The sequence below is a fragment of the Aythya marila genome (genome assembly GCF_965140915.1).
Source record: "Aythya marila genome assembly, chromosome: 14".
Lineage (NCBI taxonomy): Eukaryota > Metazoa > Chordata > Aves > Anseriformes > Anatidae > Aythya > Aythya marila.
In genome coordinates, this window is record NC_139055.1 from 10,038,829 (window position 1) to 10,054,331 (window position 15,503).

At 49.4% G+C, this 15,503-nt stretch overlaps 1 long non-coding RNA gene across 1 annotated transcript in view; it reads left to right on the plus strand.

Moving 5' to 3' along the window:
- The window catches only part of LOC309883595, a 213,054-nt gene that overhangs the window by 122,314 nt on the left and 75,237 nt on the right, over positions 1-15,503 (plus strand). The gene's annotated exons all lie outside the window — the stretch shown is intronic.

A 15,503-nucleotide genomic window follows, 5' to 3' on the forward strand; every position in this document is an offset into this window, starting at 1 on the left:
CCGGGCAGGGCCTTGGGACATGAAATGGGGCTCCCAAAGTGGCTGAGTGCCACTTGCAAGCTGAGCTCGTGCCTCCAAAGGAAGCGTTTGGCTTTGCCCCCAGTAGGTGTGCAGTGCCGTAGGGCTCTGGAAGGAGATCCGCAGGGCAGTGCCCAGCTCCCAGCCCTTTCAAACTTTTTTTGTGTGGTTGTGAGCCATGGCAAGATCTCCCCACCCGCAGGTGTAGGAAGCTAATGTCATGTGTGTGAAAGCAAATGGGAACAAGCAAAGTGTAATGACTCAAGAGAAGGCTTGGTGGTTAGACAACCAGTAGTCCCAGGACCTCTGAAATATTCTAGAGCATAATATTTTTCCCTATTGATGCAAAAAATAAGCAGTGTCTCTCTTTTAGTGTCCAATCCAGAGGTAATTCAGAGCTGTCTTGCACTTTGAAACAGCAACATATATGTTCTCTGGCCTTAAATAGCTTCCAGACATGCAATTTTTGAGCAAATTGAAGCAAAAAGAAATGCTGATGTTTAAAAAATATTATTATTCAGCTCCAGCAAGCAGGGCTGGAGGCACATCCCTGCTTGCTCCACGTGGAGCCCTCGAGCCAGGTGCAAGGACCGCCGAGGTCTCGCTTCCAGAGCCAGCGGAGCGCGGTCGCTGAAGCTGACATCGGATGCAGACCCGGGCAGCAGATTGCGGGGTGTGATGCGGTAGCACGAGACACTTGCTCCGTGGTGTTGCAAGTCAGGTTATGTTCAGCCTCTTGGAAAAATTCCCAGCCCACCAGGAGTCCCTTCTGACTAACAGGCACCCCTTAATCTGTCTTAATCCCCGCTATAATTTTACACTTATTTGGCCTTATCCAAGTAAAAGCCTTCAGTTGCTTAAGTAACGAGTGATGCGGCCTCCCGTCTCTCCTGGGAGATTAATGCTGTAATCTCCAAAGGAGCAAAGTGTCCTTTGGGGAGACAAAGAGCTGCTCAAGTGTGGGAAAACCAGCTCTGATGGCACCCCGTACCACCAGCTACCGCTGCGTGGCCTCCTAACCCCCTGGTGTGGACCCCGAGGACTGGGTGCAGCTCGGGGACTGCTCCGGGGGGACAGGGGACAGGAGATGGGGACACGGGAAGGGGCAGGGGAAGGGGAAGATCCATCCCCACTCTCCGGCGGTGGAAATGGGAACAGGGCTGGTGCGTTCCTCGGGGTGTGTTGGGAAACGCTTGTAAAAACAGAATACTGCTGAGATGCCACTGAGTACGGACTGTAATATCTGCAGGATCTGGCATTGTCAGCAAGCTATAAAACATCCCGGCTAGCTCGCTAGCAGCTGCTCCCAATTTCAAAGTTGCCAAAGGTACAGAAACAGCGGGGCCGGTCGCACGGCACCTTGTGCCGCCCCGCGCTTGAGCCACGTTTGGTTGAAGCAGCTGGTGGCGTGGCAGGGCTGGGAGGCTTCTGCTCCGACGGAGAGGCTCTTCCCAGGGCTTTTCCAAGTATTTTTTTTCTCCTTAATCATCAGATAACCAGGATGTAACTGTTTTCCCTTGGCGCTGGGAAAGAACAGCGTGTGTTCTTCATGTGATGCTCTGCAGCACTCCTGAGCTGAGGGACCTGCTGTGCTTTCGTGGGTCCCGACTGCGTTATCCGGAGTTGGGCTCCCATGGGCTTGAGAGAAACTGTGTGTTTTTTACCTACTGTGAAAAATACCAGGAAAAGTTGCAGGAGGAGTCCCTGCTTGGTGTTTCCTGACCTCTACGGGCTTGGAAGGAGGGCAGTGAAGGCAGCTGCACTCGGCAGGAGTCACCAAACACCGGGCAGGAGCAGCAGCTGGGTCTGCACGGAGCACAGGGGCTGGTGCAGACGGTGGTCAGGAGATTTGCTGTTCCCAAACCCTAGACATAGGATATTAAAATAGCTGAGCTTTTAAAGATGCCCTCTGGAGAGAGCTCGCTGCTGCATGCTGGCGTATAGTTTGCCCTGGTAGCAGAACAAATAGCATTGGTTGGACAAGGGAGGGAAAGATTCAGAGGCTGTCACACCTGAAACAAATTCTCCCTTCTATTTTTGTCCCCTGAATCCTTAGGTGTTAAGCTGCTTGTGTACAGCTGGGGGAGGAATTTGTCCTTGTGATAAAATCTTTTCTGGCGGGGTGGCTTTCTTGCTGCAGCACACAAAGGATGCCAGAAAAAAAAAAAAAAGAGTATTAAATTGATGGCAGTAGCTTGTCCTCTGCCCTGCTGGCATGCTGTGTGGTCTCCAGCCATCTCTCCCTACCCGAGGGAAGGAAAGATGGGAGGCTCGACCTGAAAGGTTTTCAGGCTGGTGGAACTAGAAGTCTCTGCAGCTCCCGGTGCTGCTGAGCCTCGCTGTTCTCGGAGGGGGACACCCTGCAGCCCAGCAGTTTAAGGGGGCGAAGGGATGCTCCACCAGCAGGGTGCCTGCAGAGGTCTGGGTTTTGTTGCCCCTCTTCCTCGGTGAAAACCCGCTGAGCTCTGCTGTTGCTGGTGGCCAGCAGCACTGGGATGTGCTGGGCTGGGAATAGGAGCTGCTGTGGGGATTTTTGGTTTGTAGGGGTTGGACTGGGTAGCACGGGCGAGGTAGACCTCCTTTCATCTCTCCTCACTTCAGATATGAATCTGCTTATGTCCTTTTTTTAAAAGGAAAATACCTTTTTGACTTTAAAAGGGCAATTTTAAAATATTTTTTTTTCATCAATCCCTCACCCCAAATGTTGTTCCTTTTTATAGAAGCTCTTCAGCTCTAATGGCAGGTACAAATGCAGCAGGAAAGCTGGACCTTCTGGAACTTTTCATGGAGAATAACAAAGTTGTTCTGTGGGTTTTTGGTTTTAAGAGCCTCAGAACACATGGCAAATCAAGTGATTTGAGTCAGGAGGTGAGATTTCTCCTTGCTTTTACCCTAAAACGTTAGACCTAATTTTGTTTGCCCTCTTTCTCAGTGATGCGCAGAGATGGGCAAGCACCACAGTAATTCAACTTGCAGCCAGTACTGAACTGGGGGAAACATGAAAGGTGGTGAGGAGACAGAAGGAGCAGGATAAGAGTCAGCTAAATCAAACTGCGTGAGCAGGAAATGGATTAAAAATAAAAGTAGAGAAAGAATGAGCCAAACTTCAAAACTCTTGGCTCTGGTAGTGAGGACAACTTAGCATGGAGAGGACCAGGAGGGACGGCGTGGAGGTGCTCTGCAGCGTTTGGGCTGAAGGCACGGGCAGGGAGCGGGGACAAAAATGTAGCCGTGGGCTCGGCTTCTGGAGGACACGAACGACGTGGCTGTGCCGCTCTGCCCGTGAACGTCAGCTCTGAATGTGGCTTCTTTCTAAGCCAGTGCATTAAATACGTGCAGTGGTGTATTGGTCACAGTCTGGACACAGCCCTTGGCTGAAAAAGTTGAAAGGAAATTAGCTGAAGCGGAAGAAGCCGCTTCATATGGGTGTCTGGAAGGCCGAAATCTAATACAGGCATAATCTCCTGCATTCCCGTCACACTGTCTGGGCTGGCTCTCGCTGCCGTGCTGGGCAGACACCTAGGGGCATGGCCGTGCCGGGGAAAGGGGAGCTTTTGGGGCTGCTCGTCTGTAGGGCAGGGCAGGAGGGATCTCGGGAGCACCGGGGGACTTGGCTGAGCAGGGCACCCGCTGGCGGCACAGGAGCAGCCGCTGCTGGTGGTGAAAAGCAGCAGAAGCATCGGCACAGCAAAGACCAAACCGTGCCAGGTTTTGCTGGCTGAGGCTCTTGAGAGTTATGAGGACAAGACCTGGCCTGAGCAAGGTGTGGAGGTGGTTACTGGGCAGAGCTGGTGCTGCTTTGCAGATGTGTCTTTTGCTTAGGCAAGCGCCAAGTGTCTGTTAGACCTCACAGGAGGCTCTGGCTGTGCTAATAATACATTTCAAAGGGCACCTTGAGCTAAGGGCACAATTTCAGGTCTTGGAGAAAGGCAGAACACCGTACGTGGGGCATTTGCAAAATTTAATAGCTGGCAGAAATGCTTTCAGGAGCTTAAATCTTGCTCTGGATGGTGAGTCCAAGCCCTCACCTAGTTTCGGGCAGGCTTTGACTTTCCTTCCTTGACAGGGACTTCACTGATTGATCTCCGCCTGGCCCTGGTGCCAAAACTGAGTTTCCCCCTTTGCTTTTTGCAAACCAGATGTAACCGGGGAGAGGAGAGCAAAATCCTCATCCATCTTAAGGACCAAATTAATGCTGACAAGTCCAACCAGACTGGATTCTTCCGGTACAATGTGTTGCAGAGCTTGCAAGAAGTGTTCCTTACAATGAGAAAGGGTGCAGCAGGATGGAGCAGGGACAAAAAGTCTGAGCTTTCCATTCACGAGAGGGTCTTGGAGCCACTCTAGCATGAGTCAGTAGATCTTTTGCCTTACTTTTTTCATCATTTAGGGGATTTTTTTTCCTTCCCAAAAGATCTTTCAGGTATTGTACATGTATATTTCTCAGTGCCCCCAGGACTTTCGCTTTGTTTTAAAAAAACAAAGCTTGCTTTACCTGCAAGCACACAGAGTAGGTGACTCTGGAATGGGTTGGGAGTAGTTGTGTGTCCTGTTAGCGAGCTGAGCATTTTGCCCTTCCAGTGGTATGACATTTCCTGAAGCTCTCTGGCTTACGAGTCCAGGCTGAGCATCGTCTGTAGGTCACCAGAGCTGTCAGCCCAGGGCAGGAGGAAGAAGAAGCAGTGCCTGGCTGGGAGCTGTTAACGGATAGGTGAGAGGTGGCCATCCCTGCGGGCTCAGGGGGGCTGCAGGAGGGCAGGGACTTCTGTGGTACGGTCAAACATACCCACAACATGTGCACGAGGTACAAAATTGATCACATCTCATCCCCAGAGAGCTGAGGTGTGCCTCAGTGCTGCTTGTCGATCCGTTCCACTCACCCGGGCACGCGGGTGAGCAGTGTGCTGGGCTCTGTGAGCTGCGATGACTGCCAGGAGCCAGCTGGTCAATTAGTTATTTGTGTTAACGAGGGAGGTTGAGGAGGCAGAGGGCATGTCACGGACCTCACGTGAACCCCAGCCCCGGGTTCCTTGAAGCCATCCTCGGGCTTCCAGGAACCTTGGTGCAGAACGAGGTCCGCACCAGGGGCCGGGTGAGGATGCCACCGCTGGCTCTGCTGCCGAAATGGGCCCTGCTCCCCCCTGCAGGGCTCTCGGCCAGCGAAAGGCAAATCCAGCACAGCCGAGCTAACTCCCCAAATATTAGCACCGTTGCCAAAGCGCTCCCCAGGCTTGGAGAGCGACCATTTCTCTCTGAAACGCTCTCGGCACGGCGCTGGTGAGATGAAGCAGGCACGTGGGGCTGGAGCTCAGACAGGAACCCAGCTTGGGGGCGTTATTTCGGCCTCTCCCCTGTTCGGGGGTGGGGGTGGCTGTTTAATCGCTGACCCCAGTGATTTATGGAGGGTTAGCTCCGGTGCCCGTTGAAGTCAACGGGAGCCTTTTGATGTCAGCAGCCGTCAGCTGGGCCCGCAGCCTGCCCTTTCTTGTGGCATCTGGGTACGTGGCAAGCGAAAGGCGTGAATGATAAAGCGGGCAGGGAAAGTAAAAGGGGGGGGGGGGGGCTGAAAGGGAAAAGCCTTCATGTGAACAAAAGCCTGGCTCGAAGGTACGGTGTTTCTCAGAGCTCTGAAATGCACAAACTGTTGCTTTCTCTTTTGGCTTTTCAGCGCTCTGTTTTGTTGTTTAATGGACAGTCTGTTCTAGCTGCTGTTACTGCGTCGAAGTACTGCCCCTCCGTTGGTTGGGGGGGTTGTAAATGACTTCATTAGCATTTATTTAGATGGCTGCCTTAGGAAGCAGCCTTGATTGATGGGCTTATTATCTGGACTTTCCAAATGACTCTGTGCCTGTACTTATCTCCGTTATTCCATTCAGTTTTAAGCAACTGTGACTTTTTGGGGTGTGTGTTGGGGCTGGTTTTAATCTTCAGCACACTCTTCAAACCTTCATTCTCACAAAGCTGGACCGGCGTGAAGGTTGTTGCTGCTTTTGCCTTTTATAAGTTGGGGGAATGGAAGCGGAGAGGCGAAAGGTTTTACCCCAAATCAAGCACGTCATCCCAGCTGGAACTGGGATCAGAACAGAGGAGATCCTGGGTCAATCCTCAGCATTTGGGCTGAGTTCTGGGCTTTGTGCTTTGTAGTTAGGAAACACAAAGGTAACAGATATGGGCGTGGGGAGATCAACTCCCATCTGCCATGAGTTTTGGTACTGGAAATAACCTCCCTCTTTCACACGTAGGTCTTGGTGGGAACCCAAGTGGATGTTAAGAGGGCACAGACATCGCAATGCTCACGCAGGAGTCATGCAGGAAGCAATGGGTATCATGAGTGGTGGCTCTCCTGGTGGCTGAGGGACTTGGAGAGGACATCAGCAGTCAGATGGTGAAGTTGGAAAGCCCTGGAGCTGGTTAGAGGTGACACTGGCACTGTTAGCTGTGTTTCTCATGGGATGGACGACTGAGGTACCAGGCTGCTCGCACAACGAAGATCCCACAGCATACTTGGCATGTTTGGGGTTATTACTTATATTTAACATATATACATGGTAATTCCTGCTGCTGTTGGTTTTGTTCACCCTCTCCTAAAATTTCGTGGTTTATTTCTGTTAAATGTCTGCCTTTCTCTGCTCCTGGAGGTGTCTGCATTGCCACGAAGGATGAAGCAAATTCCACAAAAGCAGTCTGATTCTGCAAAATACTGCACAAAACTGGCAAAACACTGGCTGACCTTGATTTTGGTGGAGAACGGGGTTATCAGCTGTTTAGCACTTTGCAGGTCTGGAGCCCGTGTGGGGTGTTGGATATAAAAGATGCCATGAAAAAAATAAAACACAGTATTTTGTATTTGCAGAGATTTAATGATCGCAGTAACTGATGTGACTGTTAGCAGGAATTAGTGCAGAATTCATACCTACAGAGGAAAAGAGGAGAAGGCAAGTGGCTAACAGACACCTTACATTCAGCACATGGAGCACAGATAGTTTCACAGGGATAAGGACAGCTGAAAATTCTCACTCTTTCCTGTCGCTGGATCAGATTCCTTCGGTAGAAAAAGGGCAGGCTGCCCCGGGAAATATCTCAGTAGGCCTAGGCCCCCTCTGACATCAGGTCAAATATTCCGGGTCACATAGCTGAAGGCCACGTGGTGAAACTCAATATTACAATGGATCGAGTGCTCCTGCCACATGGAGCTAACGTGCCGCTGCGCTCGCGGAGGTGGCGGGCTCAGCAGATGCTCAGGGAGGGCCGAGGCTTCAGGCAGAACCGTGGCCGGGCTGGGCTGGAAGGGGGAGCAGGGAAATACTGCTGTGCTTTGGGGGACAGTTTGCTCTGCCCTACACGGAGCTTGAAAAACCGGGAGCCTTGAGGTTCCCCAAAAGAGCAAGTGGTACTTCCCTCTTGTCTGATGCTAAAGTCTGAAGTTAAAGCCTCTTAAATGTCTAGGTCCAGGGAGGGAAAATTTAACTAGTGTACATATTCAGATGTGGCTGATGGGAGTTTCAGTGCAGAGACTGATCCTGCACTGAGCATGTGAAGTGGCCTGTCCCCTCTTCCAGAAAAAAAAACAGTGAATTGCCTCTGTTTTCAAAGCTCAAATCACTTTAATTCAACTTCGGCTGCAGATATCAAAGCAAGCCCTAGTTTCCATCACTTTTTTAAAGTAAAAACATCTTCCCCTCTAACATCTGGGAAAGGTGAAGTTGTTGCCAAGCCCTGAGCTGTCGTAATTTGCTTTCTGAATGTTTCAAGTCCCAGCGGTGAGGTTTTGTTCTTTTGTTGCGGTTGTTGCCATCCCCTGCCAGCAGCGCAGGAGCGTGGCTGATGGCAAGGCCTCCCGCGTTCTGCAGAAGTGGCACACAATGTTTTACAAACTTATTCCCGGCCCGCAGCCCAAAGCACGTTGCAGGCTGAACTCTTTAACATCTCGAAAGCTCGAAGCAACGTGGAAAAGAAAGATAGAACAGTGAAACCCAAAGCTATTTTTACTGCGGAATCGCGAGTTCACCTAATAAAATGCTCAGAATTCCTAGAACTCTGAAGACGTTCTGAAACTTTATTGCCTCTTAGGATTGCCTCTGATTTTTTCTTTTTTTTTTTCTTTTTTTTTTTTAACAAATAAAATTCAGATCTTCGGGATGATATGGTAGGTGTTGGCTGTATCGATGTGTGTTATTTTGCAGAGATGGGTGGTGGTGGAAAGTGCTGGACGTGAACAGACGGCCCGCAGTGACGTGCTGCTGTGGCACGGGCAGTTTCCATGTTCTTCTTTTCAGTCTCCTTCTCCTACTCCTCAGATTTCTTTCTGAAGCGCCCTGTTCAGCAGTGTCTGTGTCCATTCGGTTCTTTTCCCTCCGCTGAAACTGCTGAAAAGCTCTGCAGTTATTCCTGCTGGAAGTCTCGGGGCTTTGACCAATTCCTGTCTATGTGTCACCAAGCTGCCTTGCAGTGAGAGTGATTTAATTACTATTATGCGCCAGTATCTTGTAAACTTGTTTCTTTTGGAAGCCTTTCCCAATCCCCAAGAACATTATTTCCATGCCTTTATTTCTCTTGGATGGGATCTCACATTGCAACTGCTCTGGGTTAATGCTTGCAGAAGTCGGAGCTGCTGGCGTGGCTGGGAGCGCTCCCCATTGATCCCCTTCCAGTAACTCCCAGTGACTCGGTGTCCTGCGGGCTGGGGCTGAGCTCTGCCCTCGCTTCAGCCCAGTTGTGTTAGCATCCCCTTCATTTCTTTCTGCAATCAAGTAGAGCACAATCGCAGAGGTTAAAGGGTGACGTCCGTATGTCTACAAAAATTACAAATTATTCCTAACAAAAAGATTCAGACCCATAAAGGAACGGGCACATTCTATCCTCCCTGCTGCTGCTGCTGCTCAGAGCTGCTCTCCTCCAACACTCGAAGCCTGCTGTTCTGGATGTGACAAGTTTTTCATTTGGGCATGACAGAAGGTGCTGAGCTGGAAAGGCACAGACCAGGGGCATGTATCTGCCCTGGCAGGACCAGAGTTCAAGGCAGAACTGCCTTTTTCATCTTTTTTTTTTTTTTTCATCTTTCAAATGCATCTAGTGGTGAGATGATAAATAATCAAAGGAAAACCCAAGCTTATCTTGAGACTTGGAATCCTGCTCTCCAGGAAGTGCAGCAGGGCCATGCTTCTTTATTCTGAGCTTGGAGAATTTCCCTGGCTGTGGGATAATGAACATTATCCCACATGAACCCCTCAAATGGGGTTTGACAAACTGCAGAGGGACCTTCAGGGGACACCCAATTCACACCTCCCTGAGCTTCTTGTGTCTGCAGCACCGGCCAGGAGCTCTCCTTTCTGTGGGGGCTTTCAGGGGCTTCCTGTAGGCTTCCACGTGCTCTCTGCTGTGCTCTCTTGCTGGCTTTTATGCCTGAGGATCAGTCTGAAAGCAGTTCTTCCACTCAGGGCAGAACTTCAGCTGTATTCCTCTTTTGAGCTGACACACAACGCCCACTCTCGCTTCAGGCAGCTCTGCAGGCCAGTGAGGCTTTGGTCAGCTGGTGGGACTGTCCTGCTCTGGTCCCAGCACTAGGGCCTCCTGTGATACCCTGACAGCAAAACCTTGGGTGATTCAAAATCCTGGGTGATGCAAAACCTGAGGTTTACCCACCAAACCTCCACTTTTCCTTCTGTTTTCTGCCGAGGATCCCAGCTTCCCAAAACAGCTGATGGTGCATGAACTCGACTTGAGAGTGAGTGAGACCCCTGACCAAGTAAATGGGGAATTTTTTGCCCCAAATGACCACTGGCTCTCGGGAGAGCTGTGCTGTGGCACGACTGACCCCATTTCAGCCCTTTGCTGGAGAGCCCCGTGATGTCCTCGGCAGACCCGCGGTGACAGCGGTGCCAAACGGCAAAATACCCTTGGGGACAGAGGTCACTGTCAGTCTGAAAAAGTGTTTTTACAGCAAGAAAATTAAAAAGAAAATAAAAATCTCATGTCACAAATGATGCCTTGGGGTCACCCTTGTTATAAATCACTTCTTCACGTGCTTGCTGTCCCTTTGCAGAGGGGAGCTGGGCTTTGCCATCGCCGTCTCGTCGCTGCTGCCGAGGACGTGCAGGGACCGGGACCCCGGTGGCTGCAGCCCCCCCCCCAAAAGCTGTACCCTCGCTGGCGCACGTCGGCAGTGGCGGCCGGGGGGGAGGGTGAGAGCTGGGTTAAATCACAGCGAAGCAAGGCGTGCTGTTGCCTCAGCAACCCCCTCCCCAACAGCCGGAGCGCGGGGGCTGCCGGACCCCTGGGGCTCTCTGAGACTGAAAGTGATGGGCAGTGGGGAGCCCCTGCTGTAGTGTAGGTTTTGGGGAGGCTGATGGAAATCTGTCCGAGATAGAGCGGTATCGTGGATGTCCCGATACCATCCTGATACTGCCCAAAGAAACGACGTTGTAGTCCTGTTTAAAAAGGGGAAACAAATGTGTCCCTATAAAAGCTGCAGCCAGAGCCCCTTGGCACCTTCATGCATCCCTGGGGGAAGGCCGTGGGGTATTTTGGGGAGCCAGGAACCCTCAGGTATTTCTCCTGGTGTCGGCAGCTGCCCAATCCCCATTCTCCATGCTGTTTTGGAAAGAGGGGATTTTTTACAACAAATCATGGCTGGGGCAGTTTCCCCTGAGAGAAGCAGCAGCCTTTGAAGCAGCTCTCACCTTCTGGGGGTGAAATTGCACAGCTTGACCCTGGGGGGGGGGAAGAGGGGCAGCAGCTCAGGTGTGCTCTGGGTGCAGGTGAGCTCACTTTGCACGGCTGAGCCCCTGCAGCTGAGGCTGAGCTGGGTGGGGAGCACAGTGTGTGCGTGCTAGAGCTTGGGGTGAGCAGAGTGGCTGTCCCTCCAGAGCAAGGTAAGGTTGAACAAGGCTTTTTCAGGATTTCCTTGCACGGTTTTGTGTTTGTGGTGTGGTTTCTGTTGGTTGAGGAGGCCAAAAAATGAAAGGCAGGGAGTTCAGACCAGTGCTGGAGGAGAAAGGATGGTTTCTGGGGAAGGCTGTCATTGTCAGGGCAAGCCTTGGTTTGCTGCGTTTTGGTGGTAGGAGTTGGAGATAACTTAGTTGGAAGAGTAAGTCACGACAGGAGGAGCTGGTGGAGGTGAATATTGTGAATATTGGTACGTGAGGATCTGGAAGGGGTGACTGAAGTACTCCCTACAGGGAGTGCTGTGGAGAAGTTTTAAAGCTGGTTTTCTTTTTTTTTTTTTTTTCCGTATAGAAGTGCTGCCCCCTTGTAGAAAATGTGAGATCTTCAGCTTGTTCTCTGAAGCAGGATTATTTTATCCCTCTTCTGCAGAGTTGCAATGAAACATGAAACTTGTGCATGTCATGGCTTTCTGCTTCTGTTACAAATCCCTTCCAAATTTGATGCATTTATTGTGTGAAGTTGTTCGGAATTCCTAAAGGCCCCAACTCTGCAAAGCAAACTGCAGCCCTATACCCCCATATGAATTCATTGTAGGACCAGGACCTGAGCTGGTTTGGGGATTCCTTTTATTCTACTCTTTTTCCAAGCAATCAGAAACAAAAGGCGCTGATTTCCCTGTGTGGGGGTCAGCCAGGTGCAGGGGGCGATAGGAGGTTCTCCCGTTACCCAGCACAGGTGGGGTGGCTGTGTTGCGTTCTGCCTTGCTGGGCTCTACCTGATGCTGGAGGCAATTTTCTGTGGGGCCGGCTCCCAGCCCGTTGTGCTTCTCCTCGCCTCCTGACAGCGTCTAGACGAGGGCAGATAGCGCTACGGGTACTGCCCAGTCATGTTTCGGAGGCTGACTTGGCACCGACGTGGGCTAGGCACTAGAATTCCAAAAATGCAAGAACCAAAGTTTTGATTCCGATGTAATCTCACGGCTCTAACATCTGGGGCCGCGGGCACTAGCACAACTGCTTCAACCTCGCCGTGTTTGTGCCAGACCAGATCGGTGACTGGGGAAGGTCAGAATTTAGGGTTTCACAACCTAAATCTGCCTTTTTGTCCCTGAGTATTTAGGCTCTTCACTTTCCTCCCCACGCTCTCCATAATCCTGATTGACGTGTGGTTCCCTCTGTTAAACCTCTTGAGAAACTGAAGTATTTGCTGTGTGATTTGCATTAGACAAGTATAGTCAGAGCTCAGGGAACAGCTTTGTGAGAACTCCGCACCTTGCTGAATTGATTCACTCACGAGTCAGCGAAGGCTTTGAGTCCTGCATCTGCTCAGAGTTTGCAAGGAGACAGCAAAACTGAAAAATGAAGCAATGGTTTATCTCCCTCTTATGGCCAGACTCAGAATGGCTGCACTGCACGCAGCTTTTTGGTAAGGAGCAGGGAGTCTCTGAAACCCATAAACTTTGGTGGTTGAGGTGTGGGGTTCACAAGGATTAAGCTGATCTCTCCCTAAGGAAGCTCATAAATTATGCTTTTCAATACAATATAAAAAAGAAGTTGAACTGTGAAACAGTCAAACTGCTCCGGTTTCTTGTGGGTTTAAATCTGCAATTGGGGAAACTGATATCTAGTTTAGCAACAAGCTGAGGAACGGGATCCTCTTTGGCTGTGACTGTTCCCCATGTACTGTTAGAGAACTGGGCTGGTACTCACTGAGCCCTGCGGTCATGGCACATGGTGGCACAGAAGCAGGATGGTCACAGTGAGTGCTGCTCTTGTGTTTCCTATTAACATGGTGAAAAGAGAATAAAATACTCTGTTAAATGTTCCCAATGTGATTTCTTGCCCTTCTGGCACCCCTTCTTTCAGCTGAGATCAAAATAGTATATTGAAAATCTCTCTTCCAGGTGTGCTGGCTGTGTCCTGTTAAAAGCAGTGATGCTTGCCCTAAACGCAGAGAAGTAGAGCCAGGTGTGGTTTGGGTTCGAGACACCTGAGCTATATTGAGATCAGTGTGGGTCCAGAGTACTTTGGCAAGGAGCATCACATCACATCACCAGCATCACTAACTGATGGTGTGGGATGTGTCTTTAACTGCTCATGTTAAATTAATGTTGTAGTCCAGGGCCTGAACCAAATGAGCCTGCTTGAATTGAAGGCTGAGGGCAGGAGATCAGGAGCAGCCATGCTATCAAGATTTCTGAAGTTGCCGCTTGTCCCTTCAGATGTGTTGACTGATACTGTGCAGGCCCCTCACATCTTGTAGCAGTGCTTCAGATGCTCAAGAGCCCACTTTGCACTTGCTAAAGGACTAGAAGTGCATGTGCCCCAAAAAATTGGGCTCAGGTGGCATTGTGGTCCTGATGAGGTGGTCAGGAGCTGCAGCTTGCTATGTTGATGATTGCTTCAGGTTAAATTGAAAGAAGCTTCTATGAGGCTTGGTGCTGGCACTTTAAAATCAGTTCTTAAACTATTGTTTGGATCAGCTGCTGAGCTCAGCTATTGAAATGCACACCCTAAGGAGCTGCAGTGTTGCTGTCAGTAGCGAGGTCTGGTTTGAGCAGAGGCATGTCTGCACACTGCCTGAGCAGAACGATGGGGAGGGCTGTAGAAAAAAGTTGCATGGAGACTGCCTGTGCTCTAGGGAACAACTGGACTGATGTGAGGATAGCTTAGATTATGCACCTTTTATTGCAACAGAGCTGTTTGATGAAGTGTTAATTAACAAATATGATGTTTATGGTTTCTGTTTTGTGAAGGAAGACGAATGTCCAAAGGAAAGCTTCCCCTTGAACCAGTGATCATCCCCCCATTCCTGGCATGTGAGACCGCACCACTTACTGACATGGTGTTGTCTCTGCTGCTGCCTGAAGGCAACTGCTCAGATGCCAGTATGTGACCAGCTGGGATTCAGACACCCCCCCCTTTCCTAGGTTACTGTAAATGACAAGTTAGCAATTTATAACCCTCCTTTCTTTTAGGAGAGAAGGGGCACAGGGCCAAATTAACCCTTAGCCTTCCCACTCCACTCAAGTGCAGTGTGTCTGGAGCAAGGCTCACCTTCTCTGCATGCTGCTATGGTCATCTGTTGCTACTGAGACCTCCTCCTACCAGCTGTACTGCTGTACAGGGTGGCCTGATGCCATTGTAGTCTTCTGAAAGATTAAAAACCTGAGCTATTTTCCTGTGGAAAAGCCCAAGGTTGATCGCTTCCCCCTCCTACAATTGAAAAGCAAATGCCCTTTCACTGCTCACCCTTCTACTGCTGCAAATGAGAGCAAGTCCATGGGCAAAGTCTCAGGAACCATCAGCCAAAGTGCTGATCTTCCTGGCAGGAAGGAACAGAGTCTGGTGCATCCAGAAGGCTTAAATTTTGAAAGGTTGGTTGATATCTTACCTAGCTTAAAAGAAAGGGTTACAAAAAGTGTGTTTCAACATTCCTCATATGATACAGACAACTTTCTGAAACACTGTGGAAAGATGACTGTGTACAGGAATATTTTGGCTGTGTAGAAAGAAGGTATTCGTAATTGCTGCTTTTTAGTTCACTCTTACTCATGAAATAGTTGTCACAGAACAGCTACACAGTGAGCATCTTAAGGAGCACCCATTATTTCTAGAACATTTGCATGAGAGGTTGCAAAAAATCATAACATACCTATTAATCACTTAGAGCAAGAATCAGTTTTACTTCGAGAATGTGCTACAAATGCATTATTCATCACCTAATTACAAGTGCTGAACTGTAGTTATGTTTTGTCTTGACTAAAACATGCTTTCCCTTCTTCTACTGCTCCCACCCATTTTAAGATCAGGATTTTTTTTTTTTTTTTTTAACTTTGCTGTATTTAAATTGTATGGGATGTATGGTAAATCCTTTAACAGCCAAGCAACTAGAATTTCAGACACAGCCTTATAAGCTACTTGGCTGCCCCTGATAAGCATGGGGGTGATAACTGTACAGTCATGCAATCCTTCTAGACAGGTTTGTGGTTTCCTCCCCCCCTTTATAGGGCTTTCATACCTGGGTTCACTGATTCATAGTACATTCTGTCTGCTTCTAATTCTGAAGTCATAATTAGACACTAAATGGCATAATTAAAACCCTTAGTCTGGCCTGCGAGATGGGGATTTCAAGGTGATTCCGTGATATGTCAGCTCTAACACATAACCCTTAAAACTTGTAGTTTATCACAGCTTACTGAAGTGTGTACTTATTTTTTTTTTTTTTTTTTGTATATTGAGCCTGAAGTACAGCATCCAATTCCCTCCCTGCTCTAGGACTTATTAAGCTATGTACCTCAACCACCTTCCTACATAACATAGGGATTCAGACATTGTGTTCCTCAGTGACAGAGGCAGCCACTAGCTTCTTAGAGGACTACTGGCTGAAAGGAAAAAAAAAAACAAACAAAAAAACAGGTCTAGACCATTGCCAGAAGTGCCTTGTTTTCCCAAGGCTGAGCATGCCTACACCATCACTACTATCAGACTGAACTTACTCAGGACTTACACCTTGTAACTAATAGGGCCTCCACGTAAGGTCAATTCAGTTACTGGATACTTGACTTTTCATAAGGAGAAGAATCCTAATGTGCATTTTAC